Raw genomic sequence first — 21820 nt, forward strand, 5'->3', positions numbered from 1 at the left:
TGCAAAGTGACTTCAACAACGGGTTCAGGCAGAGGAGCAATTGTGAGGAGGGCGCAGGATCGCAGTGTTTCCTTCTGCTGTGTATAGGGCTTTTTATGGGATGCCACCAGCCTGATGGAACCACCAACAACAATAACAACATCTATACAAAGCCTCAGAAACACACATGGGGTCCCTATGAGGCTGGTTCGACACAATAGCAGTGAATTTGATTTTGAAGCATGTTACTCTCGGGGCCCTGGAGGCAAAATGTTTAAAGTGCTTGGATGCTAATGGAAACCTTGGTATCTTGCACACATTCGCTGCTCCACAGAAGGGAGATGTGGCTGGGTCTCCCACCAGAATAACAGTCTGGCAAAACTCGAGAGCAGTTCCAGGTCCTACAGAGACCATCAGAGTTGGCTCGACAGCAAAGGGCTTGGTTTTCTCTATTATCCTGGGGATCTCTTTGCTGAGTAGGCCTTGTCCTTTATGAGCAGGAGCTGGAGAGATGCCTGTGTGGGGATGGGCTGAGGAATGTGAAATTGTAGTGAGGGTTGATAAGCACGGCTCTTGAAGTTTGGAATGACACTTCTACTTATTGTGCCACTGCTCCTTTATCCTTCACCACACCCTTTTATTAAAGTTGATTTTAAGTGAATCCTTTGAATAACCCAGAAAATTTCTTAGTAAATTTAGTTCCCTGGGGTGTTTAAAAAAATAATCTCAACTATTCTTCGGTGAAATAGCAGATACAGAGCTCTTTGACCTTGAAGCCTTTGAACACCCCACAGAACTGGTGAGTGTGAAGCACACTTTGAATGTCCTGTATCAATGGTATCTAAAGATACTTACCACCACCCATTGATGAGTTTTTTTGTTCTGCTGTGACTTGCTGCCTGCTGTGATGCTGGGCATTGTGTCACTGGCTTTTGAAATACCAGTAGGATCACCCATGATGAAAAGGCTTTAGTGGAGCTTCTAGACTGAGGAAACCACGGAGGAAGGCTTGGCAATCTGCTTCTGGAAATTAGGCAATGAAAACCTAGGATCACAACAGAACATTGCCTTACTCATTTGTTTCGGAAACATCAGTAAGTGAGATCCCATGGTGTTGGAGGACAGCCCTGCACTTGGTGAAGCAGCGAACCAGTGTGAGGGAGACCGTTATCAAGATGATAGGCACAATAGCCGCCATGATGCCCTTGGACGGCCAGCAATCATGAAGATGATGCCGGACCCAACAATGCTTTATGAATCTGAGTTGTTGCTACTGCAGATCTCTCTCTGAACATACTTGGGGCTCATTTTGTGTTCAGACAAATTAAATGAGCATTATCACTGAACATTTTATACATCTCTACTCTTAATGTCTACGTAGAAACTGATGACTTCAGTAAGTAATGGATTTACTTCATAGTCATTGTATCAGTTTCTGACACTAACTATATGTGGTAGTTACATAATCTGGTGTGAATTTGAGGATTAAGGGTATAGGGGTGGAGTCTAGGCTGTCAATCAGGATATAGCCAATGAGGCCTCTGTGTGGGCATGACATTTCCCTGAGAATTCTGGTTTCTCTTCCTTGGAGACAGGAGACATTTTCTCTCTCTGTTCACTCCCTGGGAGACTCTTTACTGAGAAGACTCACTCTCTTTGAGATGCTCTACTGACAAGACACATGGCACTATGCTGATAGACTCGGTGCCCTGGGAACTGGAGAAACTACATGGAGACCCCTGCAAGCGCTGAGATGCTTACAATGGCACTGGATCCAAACACTTTCTACCCACTGGCCTGTGATCATCCTACATTCAGCATCATTGATGTGTTTCATGAGTCTCAAGAGGGCTTTATAGATTGGTATCAGACATATGGGCTAATATCGGACTTATGGGCTTGGACTGGACTGGGTTGGGATGCTTTCTTAATGTACAAAGCCCTTTATGTAAAACTCTCTGTTATACACATATAAGTGTCTATGAATTTGTTTCTCTAGTCTACCTGGGCTAACACACTATAAAAAATGATCACAAACAAGGGTTTAAAATGACACAAATTTATTCATTTGAAAACCTGAAATTAAGCTGTTAACAAGGCTATAGTTCTTTTAGAGGCTCAAAAGGAGCATCTGTTTCCCTGCCTTAGCTTTGAGGCGCCTTTCAGACAGTCCTCTAACCCCTGCTCTTGTCAGTCTTCTCTTCCTGAATTGTTACCTCTTTTCTTGCTCTTATAAGCATCTTTGTGATAAATTGGGCGTACATGGAAAATCCAGAAAAATTTCTCCTTCTCAAAGTCCTTAACTTGATTACAATCGCAAAGACTCTTTAGCAATGTCAGGTGACATATTAACAGCTTTTGTGGATGAGGATGTGGAATCATTCTAGGGGTGCAGGCTACTACAGTCAAATACTTTTTATAAAGGGTCAGGAAACTGTTTTATGATCTAAGATATCTTATGGTAAACCAGTTTCATCAGTGGAAACTGTGTTAGTCCGGGCGGGTAGACTAGGGAAGCAAATCCAGAGAGACTCATCAAAGATCAATAGTATATTAAGAAAACATCCCAGCTCAGTCCAGATCAAGTGTATAAGTTCAATTTTAACCCTTATGTCCAATCATGCAGTTCATGTAATAATCATGCCAAAAGCAGGAAGATCACAGGCCAGTGGGTGAAAAGTCTTGTGAATCCCAGTGGTGGTGGAAGCATCTCAGTGCTGGCTTGCGTCTCCATGTGGTTCCTCCAGCTCCAGGGCTCTGGTTCCTTCAGTATAGCTCCATGTGGCTTGTCAACAGAAATGTCTTACAGAGAGAGAGAGTGGATGTCTGCCTCCAGGGAGGAATACAGGAGTTCCCAGAATATTCAGAGGGCCATGACCACACAGAGGCCTCATTGTGTATGACCTGATTCACGGGCTAGATGCCACCCCTTCACAAGCTGACAGGAGATTATGTAACTGTCACAGAAACCAAATAATCTTAGTGACAGATTTTTATTTTAAGGAGATCTAGCTTGTAGTTATGTGAATAGAAATCTAAAGTGTGAGAACATTTTTTTATGTAGCCCAAATAATTATGCTTTCTTTTACAAGAAAAATACGAAGAAAGTGTTAAAAACCATAGTGGAGGATGTTTAATTAGATAAAAGTAGACTTTCTTGAGCAAATGGTTATTGTTGTTGTTAGCCTTATTGTTAGAAAATTATATTATTGCCCAGTTTTCTCTCTTTGTATTGACTGCTAAAATTCTTAGAGCCATGTTTTTGACCTACATGTAACATTTATGTTTTTCTTCCTCCCACTCCACCCCCAATTTCCTCCTTTCCCCCTTCTCAATATAATATATACAACTTTATGTCTTACTTGAAAAAAATTTTTTGGAATGTAACTCTACCATTGAGCCAATTGTGACTCATAGCAACCCTATGGGATGGAGTGGAGGTACCCCTGTGAGTCTCAAAGCCTGAAACTGTTCACAGGAGTAGAAAGCACCTGTTGGTTCGGAATCACCGACTCAGCGGTTAGCAGCCCAATGTGTAACCACTCCCCCAGGCCTCCTTGAGTATGGTAGCTGGGTGTCCATAGGTAAGAAAATAGCTCCTGACAGTGGTTTGGGACACCTTTCTCCTCCTGAAGAACCACACAGAACCTTCATTCCTGCAAGGTTTCAAAATTAGATTACCATCAAAGGGTTTTGAATAGTCTATCTCTTTTAAAAAGATGAAAATTTCTATTAGTGTTTTCTCACATTTCTCTTGTTCTCTTACTGTCACTAACAGTGGAAGTATGAAATGCCTTTTATTGTTCTGTTGGGTTCTATTGTACACTTTAGACTGACTTCTGCAAAATTGCTTGAGTCCCCTGTCTCTTACTTGACTCACATGTCCGGATCTTACATTACTCCAGGGAGGACATTCAAATGAGGAAATTCAATATCTCATCCAAAAGAACTAACAGAATTTGGGAGGAATGTTGAAGTGTGGTCCAGATGATTCCTTTCTCTTTTATTTTTGATGAATTAAAAATAAGTACTGTAATACTCATACAACATTCTCCCTCTTTTACAATCCCCTCCCCGCCTGCCAAAAAAATGCAAAATTACCCTGAGGAAGGAAGCATATTACTTCCTTTGCCTTCCTCCCGGCTTTCTATTTAAATCCTACTGCTGCCAAGTTTGAATGGAAAATCATTCCATTGCCAGTTGGCGACTTCTATGACTCTTGGCCAAGAAAGCTATTTAAGCAACTTTGAGATCTGCTCAGATTGTCAGTGCTGTGTGTGGTGTAACACCAGGGCCTGAAAAGCACTGGGAGGCCCTGTGTCCTTTCTGACATGCTCTCAAATATGACATGAATACCATGTCATGGATACCAGCATCACCGAAGAGCCCCGAGGAGCACCAGGCTCTCGCCCAAGCTTCCTGCCATAAATCGGAGGAGGACAGTTCCTGCTGTGATTAGGACACTCCAGTTGAGTACTAACTGTACTAGGAATTGTGCTAAGCTTTAAGCACATTTTTCATTTAATCATTATAGCAAGATTTTGTGGGAGTTACTGCTATTATCCCTGTTCATGGATGGAGAAACTCTTGCTTAAGAAGTTAAGCCACTTGCTCAAGATTACATAGTTTTTCATAGTTGGAATTAAAACTTGTATGTGTTGACTTCAAATCCTACCATCTTAACCTCTGTGTTCTAACCTCTATATACAAGTTTGTGTGCATACAAGGTGACAGACATCTGTCTATCTATCTATCTATCTATCTAAATATATAGGGCTTATTTTATACATTAAACTCTCAGTTCATATTGTTTTTCTATCTGAAATCAACTAGAGATTGCTTTCATATTCTGAAAAGCAATATCACTCTAATATCACCCTAAGATTTATGTGGGATCATTTGAGCGCAGCATTAGAGGAAAAAAGAATAATTTTAAATCATTTTGATGGAAAGCAGCTTAACAGAGAGACGTAATGATGCTAGCAATGAGGAAATGAATCTTATGCTCTGGTTCAACTTTGACTCCTATGATGACTTTGGAGAGCCAGTCAGTGTTTTCATGATTCTATAGTCTTTCCCCCCTCTCTTCTGTAGATGTATATACAATTACGATTAAATGTGCAGACTCTAAATTGTCAGCCAGCAAATGGCTTCTAGGCTCAGAGTGTCTAAGTAAAGTATGCCTACCATCCAAGCTGGCCTCTCCCACAGACACCTGAGAGGACGACTCCTAAGAGCGGTGGAAAGAAGAGCTACCATCCACAAGACTATGCCTCCTTCCTGCCAGACTTGGCTCCCACTCTGATTGTGAGCACGGTTTTGAGTTTTATTACCAGTTTGGCTCCTTACTGGGTCCTTTCAGAAGACTTGGCTGCATCCACAGCCTCTCTTGCTGCACTCCTTCCCCTTGCCCACTGTTCTGATTCTGGGTACTGCATTTGACCCCTTTTTATGAGTTTAAATGCAGACACAATCTCAAATGCACATCTAGAATACAGCTCTCATTCTGATGAGCTTTCTCTTAACTTAAAGTTAAGTGCTTGTCTGAGAGTAAATTGCTAGATGCCTAAAAAGTCACTCGAAAGGAAAATGTTTGAAGCTATTATTTAATATTCACATTTTCTACATTCAATTATATAATGAAACTTGTATACATAATTAATTTTGAGGAATTTTATCTCCTACGTATATTTTTTGTTTCCTTCCTTCTTCCCTCTGCTTTCTGTCTCCCTCTTCTCTGTTTTCCTTGTCATTCCTCCCTACTCCTCTTTCTTTGTATAAATTAGAAGTTTTATGAAATTATGACAAGGTATAACAATCTAGTTATCAACCTATATATGAGAGGAAGTGTAGGTTAAGTGGCACCTCAAATTATGAAGAATGGTGGAATTAACTATACTTCGAATCCAACCTAGAAGCAATTAATAAAGTTTTTCTGTGGATTCTGGGAAAGAAGAGGAGCAGGTTGGGAGAATTTTAATTTTTTTCATCAGCACTGGATTTTGTGCATTTTACTATTTTCATGTATTAGTTTTACAAAATGAAACCTTTTCATCTTTGATTGTTATGGTAGCTGGATGATTCTGTGTCAACCAGATACTCCTGGCTAGAGGTGGAGTGAAGCCTATTAATAAGGGTGCAGCCTGATGACACCTCTTTGATGTCACAGGCCTTTTGTCTAATAGTGAGGCGAGCAGAGATGATCTCTCTCTGCCCCTGCCTGTCTGATGGCTGGGACTCTGCCCCTGGCCCTGCGTGCTGCTGGTGCACGTTCCCACTGATCTGGGATCCACACACTGCCCCCTCTCCTGTGCTTATCCTACATTCTGCATCATTGCATACAGCTACGTGAGGCTGAAGGGGGCCTAATGGACTAGTATTGGACCTAGGGACTTGAGGTGGACGAGGCTATGATGCCTTCTTCATATATTATTACTTCTTGATATAAAGTTCTTTCTTATCCATAAATGATTATCACTGAATTTGTTTCTCTAAAAGAACCCGACCTAACAAATTGTCCTTGTACTTTGTCTTGCTATTTCTATCCCCTACATCTACATCTTTTTCTTTCCTTATCTTCATATAAGAATGACAAGCAAACTCCATTTTATTGGCCTCTAGACCAAGCACTGCTTTTCTCCCACCAAACAAATCTTCATAATTAGACTCAGAAAGATAAAATTATTTCAAAGAAACTTAACTGCATTCAAGGCTTATAAGTAAAAAAAAAAAATTCAGCACCCAGCAAGGTAAAATTCCCAAGGAACTATATCCAATCAAAGTTTAGCAGGCATACGAAGAATCAGAACTGCAGGAACCTATTGTTGAGAAGAAAAATAAGTCAGTCAAAACTAATCTAGAGCTGATAGAGATGTCATAAATAGCAGGTAAAACGAGCAGACTTCTATTATCACTGCATTCTGTATGTTCAAAATCAAATACATAAAAAAAGACACAAATGAACCTTCTGGAGATTAAAGCACTTACGTTTGTAATAGAGGGACAAGAGGAAAGTGAAAGGAAATAAAAGAAAGCTCTAGGAGGCAAAGGGCATGTACAGAGGTCTATATACAGCCATGTACATACGTAAATGTATTTATGTATGACCATGGGGAAATAGATCTATGTGCATATATTTACAGGTTTAGTATTAAGATAGCAGATGGACATTGGGCCTCTACTTAAGTACTCTCTCAATGCAACAACATTTTGTTCTATTAAACTTACATTCCATGGTGCTCACCTTCCCGACACGATCGCTGAAGATAAAGCGGGTGCCTCAGCAAATGTGATGAAGAAAGCTGATGGTACCTGGCTATCAAAAGATATAGTACCTGGGGTTTTAAAGGCTTAAAGATAAACAAGTGGCCATCTAGCTGAGAAGCAGCAAAGCCTGCATGGAAGAATCAAACCAGCCTGTGTGATCATGAGGTGTCGATAGGATCAAGCAGTAGGCATCAAAGAACAAAAAAATCTTATCATTGTGAATGAGGGTGAGTGCAGAGTGGAGACTGAAAGTCCATCTGTAGGCAACTGGACATCCCATAGAGAAAGGTCCTGGGGAGAAGATGAGCCAGTCAGCGTGCAGTAAAGCAACAATGAAACATACAACTTTCCTATAGTTCTTTAATGCTTCCTTCCCACCACTATCATGATTCCAATTCTACCTTACAAATTTGGCGCTGGTGCATATCAGAGCTGGAAACACAGGGAATAAGGATAGATAAACTCCTCAGGGCCAATAATGAGAGTAATATACTAGGAGGGTAAGGGTAAGGTGGGGAAAAGAGGGGGACCAATCACAATGATCTACGTATAACCCTCTTCCTGAGGGATGAACAACAGAAAAGTGGGTGAAGGGAGATGTTGGACAGTATAAGACATGCCAAAATAATAATAAATAATAAATTATCAAGGGTTCAAGAGGGGGGGTGCATGGAGGGAGCAGGTAAAATGAGGAGCTGATATCAAGGGCTCAAGTAGAAAGAAAATGTTTTGAGAATGAAGATGGCAACAAATGTACAAATATGCTCGACACAATGGATGTATGTATGGATTGTGATAAGAGTTGTATGAGCCCCCAATAAAAATGATTTTTTTAAAAAAAGAACTCATGTCTGGAATGGAAAATACAATGAATGAAATGATACATTTCCAAAGAAATATTAGCAAACTTTAAGACACAGCAACTTAAATCACAGAACAGGAAGACTTTTAAAAAGGGTTTCAGTGAGCTGTGACAAGTTCAACAGTCCTAATATGTCTGTAATTTGAATTCTTTTAATGAGAATTAGAAGAGACAACAACTTTTTGCCAATTGCATTTTTAAACAAATTATTTTCTTTTAATTACAAATACTGTGTAAGATGATGTCTTCTTTTGTAAAACCAATAAATACAAGAACAAAATTTAAATTTGTGATTTACCCAGGATCCTTGGGGATGGGGGACCCTGAGTTTTCCCTATCTTTTAAAAAGAATCAGAATTCATTCCCTACCCTTTGAAATAATAAATTTCAAGGCATGACTCAAATGAAAAATAAGAGACTGAAAGTCTTTTATAGCTGCTTTAAATAGTTCTTGATAGTTCTTCCAATATTATCTTTCTGAAATTCCCATCTTCAAAAAATAGCTACATTTTAAATATTTCTAATGAACTCATTAAGGGGGCAAAGAATCAAACACATATGTAGAAATGTCACCATAAATAATTATGCATATCAAAAAGACACTAACTTAAAAAAACTCATTTTATTGGGGGCTCATGCAACTCATCACAATCCATACATACATCCATTGTGTCAAGCACATTTGTACATTTGTTGCCATCATCAGTTTCAAAACATTTTCTTCCTACTTGAGCCCTTGGTATCAGCTCCTCATTTTCCCCTTCCTCTTGAACACTTGATAATTTATAAATCATTATTACTTTTCCACGTCTTACATTGATCGGTGTGTCCTTCACTCACTTTTCTGTTGTCCATCCCCCTGGGAAGGAGTTATATATAGATCTTTGTGATAGATTCCTCCTTTCTCCCCCCACCTTCCGCTTACCCTCCTGGTATCTCTGCTCTCATTATTGGTCCTGAGGGGTTTATCTCTCTGGAGTCCCTGTGTTCCAAGCTCTTGTTTGTATCCATATACATGCTCTGTTATAACCATATTTATAAGGTAGAATTGGGGTCATGACAGTAATGGGAAGGAAGCATTAAACAACTAGGGGAAATTTGCATGTTTCATTGGTGCTATACTGCACCCTGACTGGCTCATCTCTTCCTTGGGACCCTTCTTTAAGGGGATATCCAATTGTCTGCAGATGATCTTTGGGTGTCCACTCCACACTCCCCCTCATTCACAATGATTTGATTTTTTTTCTGGGTCTTTGATGCCTGATACCTGATCCCATTGACACCTCATGAACACACAGGCTGGTGTGATTCTTCCATGTGGATTTTGTTGCTTCTCAGCTAGATGGCTGAGTGTTTATCTTTAAGACTTTAAGACCCCAGGCACTGTATCTTTTTATAGCCTGGCATCATCTGCTATCTTTACCACATTTGCTTATGCACCTGCTTTGTCTTCAGTGATCACGTTGGGAAGGTGAGCATCATGGAATGCCAGTTTAATAGAACAAAGTGTTCTTGCATTGAGGTAATTCTTGAGTAGAGGCCCATGTCCATCTGCTACCTTAACACTAAATCTATAAATATATGCACATATATCTATTTCCCTATCTGATAAATAAATATATTTACATATGTACATACATGTATATAGAGCTCTATAAATACCCTTTGCCACCTAGTTCTCTCTTTTATTTCCTTTTATTTTTCTCTTGTCCCACTATCATGTTCAATCTTCATTCGGGTTTTGGTAATTCCACTTGGTTACATTGCCCATGATCAAACCGTACCAGACATCGTACACCTGCCTTGCCATCAATTTTAGATCACTTGTTCCTTTTTCCCTGGGTTTGTTAACACCCACTTCCTCCCCCCATCCCACCCCACCTCCCCTTCTACCATGTGTTTCCACTCCCCCCACCCCCAACCATTGGTCCTTTGTTTTCTTCTCTGGATTGTTTATCCTGTTTACCTTCTCTAGATAGATCTGCAAAGACAATAATAAGCACAAAAACAAGACAGAGTAAAACAAAGCAACAAGAGAAAACAAAACAACAACAAAAAAGACAAGCCTATAAATAGTCAAAGGTCTGTTTGTTGACCTTTAGTAGTGCCATGCCCTGGCCCCAAAGTCTATTTTCAGTACTCCCTGGGGACTTCATTGCTCTGCTCCCCTTGCTGTTCTGTTGCACGCCCTTGGTGTTTCATCCTGGTGTGGTGGGGTCAGATTGGGAACAATTCCCTCACTGAAGACACTAACTTTTAAAATGTACAAAAGTGAAGGGAAAAAACCGAGTTACAAAGAAGTAAAATTTATTTATTTAATGAAAAACTAAAATTAATTGATATTACCAACTCCCCATTCCCCTGGCCCCCCCTCAGAAAAAAAAAACCAAACAGCACCACTATGTAGTGACTCACAAAGGGCCCAGAAAGCAGTGGCCCACGACATGCTCCATCAGTTAAACGGAGAGAAAAAGGTTTTCCAACAGTCTAATCAATCTACAGCAAACACAAATTCAGAATTATTTTACAATGCTTCCTGCAGAATCAAATTTCTTAATAAAAAAGATGCCCGTCTTGGGAATGTATGTTTGTTATTGTTGTTTTTGATTTTCAGTGGTTTACTGTTGACTATTTAAAAATATATTAGTATTACTACATGCAACTGTTTCCTGTATTGACAGTCTTCATTTTATTTACCTTCATGCATCTAGCTTCCACCTACCCAAACAATTTTCCATCTGGCGGGTTGCTCAGTGCCTTATTCCCTGTGAAAACTGAATGCAACGGTTTTAAACACTGGTTAGCATATGGTTCAAATGTTTGCCTGGCATTTCAACACACGGAAATAGCTACATTAATGCCTCAGTTGCCGTCTTCTGCCACAAGCTGTGCAGTGCAGTGTCAAAGCCAGGCCGTCACTATTCATCCTGGCGGCTGCAATTCCTCGTGACTAGATCAAGGAGTCGCTTCCCAAGTCGATTGCCGCCTATGACCATTTAGTTCAAGTCGATAAGCAAAATTTTCTGCTTGCTTGCGTTTTCCTATCAGCTGGACAATTGCAAAGCCTGCGGGTGGTCCTCATAGATTTCCTGTTTCTCCAGGACTAACATGAGTGAAAGCCCAACAGGACTGCATCAGCACCCAGTCAGCAGCACCAGGAGGACTCATGCCTGTGGCCAGGAAAACGATATCCTCTCCCTGCAGAGTTGTAATAGACTTATGCTGAGGCATCAGATGGGGCATGACAGCATCCTAAGAGCCTTGCCATTGACAGGAAGCACCAGGAACGGACAGGAATAAGGCCTAAACTCACCGAGCTCTTTGCTGTCTGCTTTTTCTGTGTGAGCAGAGCTATTTCACATCCAGAGGAGGCATATTTACAAGGAAAGGTGGAAGTTGGACAGCATCTGAGCTTTGGATGACAGTTGCTACAAACTAGATGGCCACTCTGACATTGAAGAATGGCTGGTAACCCTGAGTTCAAGCAGGCTGGGCACTCAGAAAGACCCGCCAAGTCATTGCTGGATGCAGCTGTGCCAGCCAGCGCAGGCACTCTCTGGGACGGTGCACACTTTGAAGTACCAGCAGGTAATGCTGTAGCAGCAGTCTGATGGCTCATTTCTGTGGGCAGAGAGGGTACTGTGGACCCCAATACAATGCACTTTTTAATCCTTTTAAAATTGATCTTTCACTAGCATTTGACATTGTTGACTACTTCCCTCTTTTCGAACTTTCTCATTTTCTTGACATCATATTCTGTTGCTTTTACTCTTATCTGGCTGTTTATTTTCTAGTTCCTCTCTCTTTTTTTCTTCCTATCCTTAAATACTCTTCTTTAATTCCTTTTATCTCTTGGCTACACACACTCTTTCTGGATGACCTCATTCATTCCAGTAACTTTAGTTACTCTCTCCAGGTTTATGTAAACATTGCCATCTTCAGCCCAGAACCCTGCTGACCCAAATATGGGATTTCCTGCTGGTCTTCCCCTTGAGGTTTCACCTGCATCAAAAGCCAGGCATCATTATAGTTGACCTCAACCTCCTTACCTAATGCCTAATCCATTCCACTGCCCCTCCGCCCACACCTGAAATTGGCATATCACCTTGGACTGCTTTGAATCCTTCATTGCCTATGTCCAGGCACTCACAAAGTACTCTTAGTTACAACTTCTAAGTATTTCTAGACTGTAAATAATCTGTAATCTTTGTTGCCTTTTAGTTTTGGCCAGGCAGCTTCCAGCTCTCCTGGTTTATGGCAAACACATACAAATTGCTTTCTTGCCTGTAGGTTTTCCTCCACAATCTACTTGCTCTTTTGGAAAATGAAAATTGGACTAGTTTGTTCATTCTGAAACTCTTCAGTGGCTTCCATTTCACTTCGACTTCGAAAAGCCTGAGTCATTTAGCATCCGCGAAAACATTTGCCTACTCTTTCAATCATTGTTCACGGACCTTTCCCACTCTGTGCTCTACCTTATGGTCATACAAAATTTCTTATGCAGTTATTGAATCGAATCTAAAAGCATGGACCAGATTTTGAAGGTTTACCTAAAACAATTTTCAAAAAACTTTTGTCTGTGCACTTTCCTGTTTGTTTCATGAGCTTCTCCTTTTTTTTTTTTTTTTTAAATAACTTGCTTCATGGAGGTTGATTCGGTAGGACTGGAAGCACTCCACGCTCCAATTTCTGTATATAGCCCAAACCTTTATTGCATACTCTTGAGTCGTGGAGAGTAAGGGAGTGACCACACTTGGCTAGCTGATGGGGAAAGAACTCCCCAGGGAAAGGTGAGGTCTTTAATGTCATTCACAAGGATGATTGTAATACTTTCCTAACAGGGTTTCTGCTTCCAATCTTTTCTACAATTTCTAGGAAAAGCAATTTGAAAAGGTCTGATTATATCATTCCTCATTTAAAAGTACTTTAATGGCTCAGATTAATCCTAAGGATGAAATATAAACTAGTTTTCACTGTATCTGAATGGTCCCTGATCTGGTGCCGGCCTACTTCTGCCTGCTGTTCTCACTCTGCTCTTGCCTTGTACCCTTCTCCACCTACCCTGCTGCACCCTCTCGGTTCCAGGCTATGTCTCTGTCTTGGTTCATTCCATTTGTTTGAACTACTTGTTCTATTACCAAGACTGAGGTTACCATCTCGTTCTTCATGCATCTACGGATCCTGCTCAGCTTCCATCATAGCATTTGAAAGACTTGAGTGAACCCAATGTTCACGTTTTATCTATCTTTCTCTGCTATGTACATAGACACAGATATCTTGAAGGAACGAATCCTGGTTCATTTGGATGTTGAAGGCATAATGTCTTACTCATATGAAGTGTTTAGTTATGTGACTTTTGAAAGCCTGACAAATCAAGTACAAACAAACAAATGTACAGTATACATGGGAATTCACCCCTTCCTGGAAAACAGAATGCTTTCACCTGTTTTGAGATAATTAAAGTTTACTGTGCCAACCTGACCAATAAAAACATGTGGGGTTAATTGAAAGGTGGAGAGGGAAATGACTTGTTGAGCCTCGCCTTTTGATTTCTCGGGTCTCTTGCTTTGTGATTGTTGGACCAGGGTGCAGCTGCCATAGCCAGTTCCCTGCATGAGCTGGCAAAGCTCACTTCCTGCAAGACATCCCTCAGGAGAAGCCACATGGACCTACCTTATGCAGCCCTGGGTGCTGGAGCAGCCATGTGGAGACTCCTGCCAGCACTGAGATGCTTACATGCTCACTGATTCTTTCTTCCTGCCGTCAGCATCATTGTGTGTGCTTTGTGAGATTGAGGGCTTTGTAGATTGGTGTTGGACATTTGGGCTAATGTTGGACTTATGGGCTTGAATAGCACTGGGTTGGGATGCTTTATTAATGTACACTTTCCCTTTATATAAAACTCTGTAAAAAAAAAACCCACCTCTCTCTTATATACATATGAGTTCTGTGGATTTGTTTCTCTGATTACCCAGACTAACACATTATGGTACCTGGGGAGTGGGGTACTAGGGAAACAAGTCATAAGATGGAGAGTAGATGTTTGTTTGACCTCTCCCTCAAGGTAGGTTTTTTCTTCTTTCAATAATCCAGCTTCTCGGATGATTTTCTCAGCAGAAATATTGAACAATTGTGGTGAGAGGATACCAACCCTGATGCACACACTTTTCCTGATTTTAAATCATGTACAATTCCCTTGTTCTGTTTGCCCAACTGATTCCGGACACACGCACAGTCTCTGAATGAGCACAATGAAGTGTTCTAGAATTCCCATTCTTCTCAAGGTTATCCACAACTTATTATCGTCTGCACGGTTGAATGCCTTTGCCTAGCCAATGAAACACAAGTCATCATCTTTCTGATAGTCTGTGCTGAGGCAAGATCCATCTGACATCATCACTGATAACCCTGTTCCATGTCTTCTTCTGAATCCAGCCCGAATAGCTGACAGTTCTCTGTCAATGTATTGCTGCAACAGTTGTTGAATGATCTTAAGCTAAATCTTACTTGCGTGTGATATAATGATATTGTTCTATACTTTTAGTATTCTGTTGAGTCACCTTTCTTTGAAATGGGCACAAATATGGACCTTTTCCAGTGAGTTGACCAGGTAGCTGTTTTCCAAATGCTTTGGCATAGAATAGTGAGTGTTTCCAGTGCTTTTTCAGCTTTCTGAAACATTTCAATGGGTATTCTATCAATTGCTGGAGCCTTGTTTGTGGCTAATGCATTCAGTGCCATTTGAACTTCTTCCTTCAGTACCTTTGGCTTTTGCTCATATGTTACCTCCTGAAATAGTGGACGGTTGACTAATTCTTTTTGCTACAGTGACTGTGTATTCTTTCATCTTCTCTTGATGCTTCCTGCATCATTCAATATTTTTCCTATAGAATCTTTCAAAATTGGAATTATAGTCTTGAATTTTTTCTAGAGCTATTTCAGAGCTATTTGGAGAATAGTCTTCCTTTTTGTTTCCTAATTCTAGTTCTTGCACATTTTGTTATAATATTTGTCTTTGTCTTCTCCAGCTGCCCTTTGAGGTTTTCATTTCAGTTCCTTGACTTCTTCCTTTCTTCCATTTGCTTTAGCCAATCTATGATTAAGAGCACGTTTCAGAGTCTCTGTCAGCATTCACTTTGATCTTTTCATTTTTCCTGTATTTTAATGACCTTTTGCTTTCTTCATGAATTATGGCTTCACTGTACTCCCAAGGCTTATCAGGCGTTTTGTCATTGGTTTTAATGAGTCAAATTTGTTCGTGAGAAGTACTCAGAATTCAGGTGGGATAGACTCAAGGTCGTGTTTTGACTTTGTGGGTTTGTTTTAATTTTCTTCAGCTTATTTGCTATTTATAAATCTATTTTCTCCTAGCTTTATCTTCATGATGTTAATGAAATTACTTTCACAGGATATGCATGGCTCCCTTTTTGTGTATTTGGTAGTTTTCATATTTGCATGCTTATTAATGTTTCTCTTTTAATATGTTTTGCTACCATCACAAACTTACATGTCTAAAATGAAATATTATAATATTTTTCACATCATTTCTGCACCCAAGTTCTTTGCTCTAGTTGTAGAACTCCCCTAAGCCCAAATTCACTACCATCAAGGACACCCACTCATAGCCACCCTGTGTGACAGGGTAGAACTGCCCCTGTGTGTGTCTCAGATTATATCTGTTATTAGGAGCAGAAAATCTCACCTTTCTCCCACGAAAAGGCTGGTGGTTTTGAACTGCCGATCTTGCATTTAGAAGCTCAATGTGCAACCACTATGCCACCGGGGCTCCTAGTTACAGAACTACAGAAACTTATACAGAACAGTTATAAGTTTCGTTGAGATAATTTTTCCTCTCCTTGTCATTGAACTTATCAAAAATTTTCTTTCATACTATTTGTTTCAATTGGGCTCCATTTGCACAGGTATTAAACTAGCAGACTACTGAAACTTTATAAATTTATTATTGCATCAATACAATAGACTTCTAGCTACCTAGCAGAAATATAATGTGAGCCACCTATGTAATTTTACATTTTCTAATGGCAACATTGAAAAAGTAAAATGCTACTATTTCCAAATAAGCTTTGTATAAAATTATTAATGAAATATTTTACTTTGTGTTTGTTTTTAGTCTTTGAAATCTAATGCATATTTCATACTTAAAAGCACATTTTAAGTCAGACTAGTCGATTTCAAAGGCTCAAGGGATACATGAGGCTAGTAGATACTGTATTGAACAGCACAGAGCTTCCAATTTTTTTTACATTTTCTTATGGAATCTGTTTGCTTTCATCAACTAATTACATTTAAGCATCATTTAATCACAAATATGCTGATGAATCAATGATTCTATGGTTAATTTTATGTGATTTTAATGGAATGATCTGATCTCCTTTACCTGAATCAATTCAATGGGCTCCATGCATTCCTTTCACATTGTATTAGTCTGGGTTGACTAGAGAAACAAATTCATAGACACTCATATGTGTATAAGACAGAGATTATATAAAAGAGCAACTGTATATTGAGAAAGCATTTCAGCCCAATCCAGATCAAGTCCATCAGTCCGATATTAGCCCATATATCTGATATCAATCTATAAGTGCCTAGTCAGATTCACAGAACACATGTAATAATGCCAAATGCAGGAAGATCATAGGCCAGTGGGTGGAAAGGCTTCTGGATCCAGTGGCAGAGGAAGCATCTCAGTGCTGGAAAGGGTCTCCATAAGGATCCTTCAGCTCCAGGGCTCTAGTGTAGCTTCCATGTGTCTTGTCAGCAGGAATCTCTCTCAGGAGTGAGTGTGTGTCCCGTCTCCTGAGAGCTATTTTTCTCCTTAGCACCTCTCGATGAGGTCATCAAGCTGTGACCTGATTGACAGGCTAAACTCCACCCCTTCACTCTTCATAGTCTCAAGTTGACAAGAGATTATGTAACTACCACACACATATTTATCCAACATTATTTTCCAACTTATCCAACCTAATTTTAAGTGATACCAGTAGCCCCAGTGTGTACTCTCTGCTTCAGTTACATTGTTGTTTTTCACTATTTCATCTATGTGCACACACACACACACACACACACATTAGTTCTTGTTACTTGGTTTATTCCTATCTTCTTACTTGTTATCACCCATGTCATTTTCTTCTTTCTTAGTGAACCGTTCCTAAGTAGTACAACCACAGGGGAAAGTGAAGCGGTTAGGATGCTAACACATTAGCAAATCCTGTGGTTTGTTTTCCCCCCACATTTTTTTTGATAGTGCTTTTTTTTAAAAACATTTTATTCGGGGCTCATATAACTCTTATCACAATCCATACATATACATACATCAATTGTATAAAAAGCACATCTGTACATTCTTTGCCCTAATCATTTTCTTTTTTTCTCCTCTTTTCTTTTTTTTACATTTTATTAGGGGCTCATACAACTCTTATCACAATCCATACATATACATACATCAATTGTGTAAAGCACATGTGCACATTCCCTGCCCCAATCATTCTCAAAGCATTTGCTCTCCACTTAAGCCCTTTGCATCAGGTCCTCTTTTTTTCCCCCTCCCTCCCCGCTCCCCGCTCCCTCATGTGCCCGTGGTAATTTATACATCGTTATTTTGCCATATCTTGCCCTATCCGGAGTCTCCCTTCCCCCCCCCCTTCTCTGCCGTACATATCCCAGGGAAGAGGTCACATGTGGATCCTTGTAATCAGTTCCCCCTTTCCAACCCACTCACCCTATACTCTCCCAGCATCGCCCCTCACACCCTTGGTCCTGAAGGTATCATCCACCCTGGATTCCCTGTGCCTCCACCCCCCATATGTACCAGTGTACAACCTCTGCCCTATCCAGCCCTGCAAGGTAGAATTCGGATCATGGTAGTTGGCGGGAGGAAACATCCAGGATCTGGGGGAAAGCTGTGTTCTTCATCGGTACTACCTCGCACCCTGACTGACCCATCTCTTCTCTTAAACTCCTCTATAAGGGGATCTCCAGTGGCCGACACTTGGGCCTTGGGTCTTCACTCTGCACTTCCCCCTTCATTCAATATGGTATATATATATATATATGTATATATACATACACACACATATATACATATACATATCTTTTTTTTTTTGCATGATGCCTTATACCTGGTCCCTTTGGCACCTTGTGATCGCACTGGCTGGTGTGCTTCTTCCATGTGCTTCTGAGCTAGATGGCTGCTTGTTTGCCTTCAAGCCTTTAGGACCCCAGACACTATCTCTTTTGATAGCCGGGCACCATCAGCTTTCTTCACCACATTTGCTTATGCACCCATTTGTCTTCAGCGATCCTATCATGGAGGTGTGCAGCCAATGATATGATTTTTTGTTCTTTGATGCCTGATAACTGATCCCTTCAGGACCACTCGATCACACAGGCTGGTGTGTTCTTCCATGTGGACTTTGTTGCTTCTGAGTAGCTCTACAGATATTATAACAATCCATAGTTCAATCAGATCAAGGATGATTGTACAATTATTGCCACCATCCTTTTCAAAACATTTTCTTTCTTCTTGCACTCTGGTATCAGCTCCCCTTTAGCCCCATTTTTCCCCTCCCTACCCCAAGAACCCTTGTTATTATTGATTGTTGCTATTTCCCACCCCGACCCCATATCTTACACCATCAAATGTATCTGCTGACCTGCGCATCTGTTCTTCATTCCCTTCGAGTGGAGTTACGTAGTGCTATCAATTCCCCTTCGTTCCCTCCCCCCTCCCTCTTTCTGACCCTCTGGGAATCATTACTCCCTTTACAATTCATGAAGGGTTTATCTATCTTGGATTTTATGCATCAAACGATGTTAAATATACACATGAACATCTGCAGGTCTAGTAGGATTAATGAGGTAAAACGAAAAGCTTAATAATAGAGGGAGGAAATATTAAAGAACTAGAGGATAATTATGTGTTTCAACAGTGTTATACTGCACCCTGGATATATCATCCAGTCTGCGTGGCCTTTCTGTGAAGGGCTGCCTGATTATCTTTTTATGCCCGATTATCTTATAGGTGATTTTTTGGTGTCCACTTTTTCTATGCTCCTTCTTTTCAATTTCATTGCTTGTATTTGAACTTCTGATACCTAGTCCCATGGACACCACGTGGTCACCCAGGCTGGGGTGCTTCTTCCATGTGGACTTTGTTGTTTCCCTATTAGATGGCCTTTTGTTTAACTTCAAGTCTTTAAGACCCCAGATGCTATATCTTTTTAATAGCCAGACACCATCAGCCATCCTCACCACATTTGCTAATGCACCCATTTTGTCTTCAGTGATCATTTCTGGAAGGTGAGTATCATACATTGTCACATTATTAGAACAAATTGTTCTTGTACTGAGGTAAGATTAAAATAGAGGCCCAAAGTCCATCTGTTTCCTTGTTGTATTTGTCTATATAACAGTGGGTGAGGCAGTTGGGTGTTGAAGCAGCGGTGATGGGGTCATGTGCTGGCAAGCTGCAAACCAAGAAGCTGTGGGGTGAGCCTTGGGCTTTGTGAGTCTGGGCAGGCAACACAAGGGGACCAGGTCACCTGCTGCTGCAACTCAGTTGAGGTCAGGGCAGGTCAACACCACTGGAAAGGTCTGCCTGCATGCTGGTACAGAACCCTTGGGTGTCCCACGGCCCCACTACCTTCTCCAGACTCCCACTCAGCATCGTATCACCAAATTCAGCAATTGCCTGTGGAACTCATGATGTAGTTACCTCTAACTAGTGGCCATCTTCCAAGAAGTAAAATCATGTAGCTTTTAATTAAAAAAAATGAACGTGTAGTAAAATGGTCATCACTATTAGTTGGACAAGAATTATACTCATTACCATTACATTAAAATGATTAATACTGATTATTGTTCATTATGCCCTAAACACAATGTTCAGTGCACTACATTATTTAACTATATTATTTAATTCCCCAAATAACATGGGGGAAGTTCCTGTTCTACATTTTAGACCATACTAGGGAAAATCAAAGATTACTGCACTAGAGTTCCAGGTTATACATGCATCGGTTTACTACAAATTAAAGATGTTTAAATATGTTTTTGTGGTCAGTGGAGGGCTGCAGACAAGTTCTCTGAGTAAAATATTTCTCTTAGTCCCATTCAGGTAACTTCCAAAATACAAGTTCCAATTAAAACAGTGCATTCGGAGGGATTTGCTGGGAGAGTTAATTTCAACCCAGAAGCTTATGTCAACTGCATTTTGGAATTCCAAAGGCATAGTTTTTAAAATTCACTTTACTGGGGGCTCATACAATTCTTATCATAATACCTACATACATCCATTGTGTCAAGCACATATGTACATTTGTTGTTATCATCATTCTCAAAATATTTGCCTTCTACTTGAGCCCTTAATATTGGCTGCTCATTTCCCCCCTCTCCCCACCTCATAAACCCTTCATAATCCATAAATTATTATTTTGTCATATGTTACACTGTCTGACATCTCCCCTCACCCTCTTCTCTGCTGTTCACCCCCCAGGGAGGAGGCTATACATAGATTCTTGTAGTCGGTTCCCCCTTTTCACCCTACGTTCCCTCCACCCTCCAGGCATTGCCACTTCCACCACTGGCCCTGAAGGGGTCATCTGTCCTGGATTCCCCGTGTTTCCAGTTGTTATCTGTACCAATGTACATCCTCTTGTCTAGCCAGATTTGTAAGGTAGAATTGGGATAATGATAGTGGAGGGGTGGGTGGGGGGAGGAAGCATTTAAGAACTAGAGGAAAGTTATATGTTTCATGGTTGCTACACTGCACCCTGACTGGCTCATCTCCTTTTGACAACCCATCAGTAAGGGGTGTCCAGTTGCTTACTGATGAGTTTTGAGCCTCCACTCTGCACTCACCCACATTTTCAATGATATGATTTTTTGTTCTTTGATGCTTGATACCTGATCCCTTCAACAGCTCATGGTCACATAGGCTGATGCGCTTCTTCCATGTGGGCTTTGTTGGTTCTGAGCTAGATGGCTGCTTGTTTATCTTCAAGTCTTTAAGACCCCAGATGCTATATCTTTTGATATCCTGGAACCATCAGGTTTCTTCACCACATTTGCCTATGCACATGTTTGTCTTCAGTGGTCATGTCAGGAAGGTGGGCACCCACTGATAGGATTTTTAGTTCTTGGATGTCTGATAACTGGCCCCTTCTACACCTCGTGGTCACACAGGCTGGTGTGCTTCTTTCATGTGGGCTTTGATGCTTCTTAGCTAGATGGCCGCTTATTTATCTTCAAGGAAAGGCATAATATTGAGATATTTTCTGAAAGGACATAAGGTTTCAAGACAATTGAAAGCTTCATTGGTGAGAAAAAGACAAGAGAAGTAGTGTCAAGTATTTTTACACCCTCATGGCAATGTACCTGCTCATTCTTCAAGAGTAGCGAGTGCTTTCCTATGAGGATTTTGTTGGAAAACTTTTCCCCATCTATCCTATAGCCCTGATTTTCCCCTAATATTTTTTTTGGGTCTTCAAGTGAAAGAACTTTTAAAAAGAACATAAGTTGAGTTCTGTGAGAATGCTGAAACTGCCTTTAAGAAGTATAGACCTAGATAGAGGCTATGTCAAGAAAGGATGCTTCACGTTTTTATGTTTTGTGTGTGTGTGTGTAAGAAAGAACTTTATGTCATGGAGCAATTTTACATTAAGAAAACATATTGGGTAAAAATTTCTGTGTTTC

General features: G+C 40.5%; 1 pseudogene; it reads right to left on the reverse strand.

The window, feature by feature from the left end:
• Positions 1–11029: 11029 nt before the first annotated feature.
• On the reverse strand, positions 11030–11726 carry LOC142440040 (E3 ubiquitin-protein ligase SIAH1-like; annotated as a pseudogene).
• Between the last annotated feature and the right edge of the window lie 10094 nt (positions 11727–21820).

Source organism: Tenrec ecaudatus, chromosome 2, assembly GCF_050624435.1.
Source record: "Tenrec ecaudatus isolate mTenEca1 chromosome 2, mTenEca1.hap1, whole genome shotgun sequence".
In the NCBI taxonomy this organism is placed as follows: domain Eukaryota; kingdom Metazoa; phylum Chordata; class Mammalia; order Afrosoricida; family Tenrecidae; genus Tenrec; species Tenrec ecaudatus.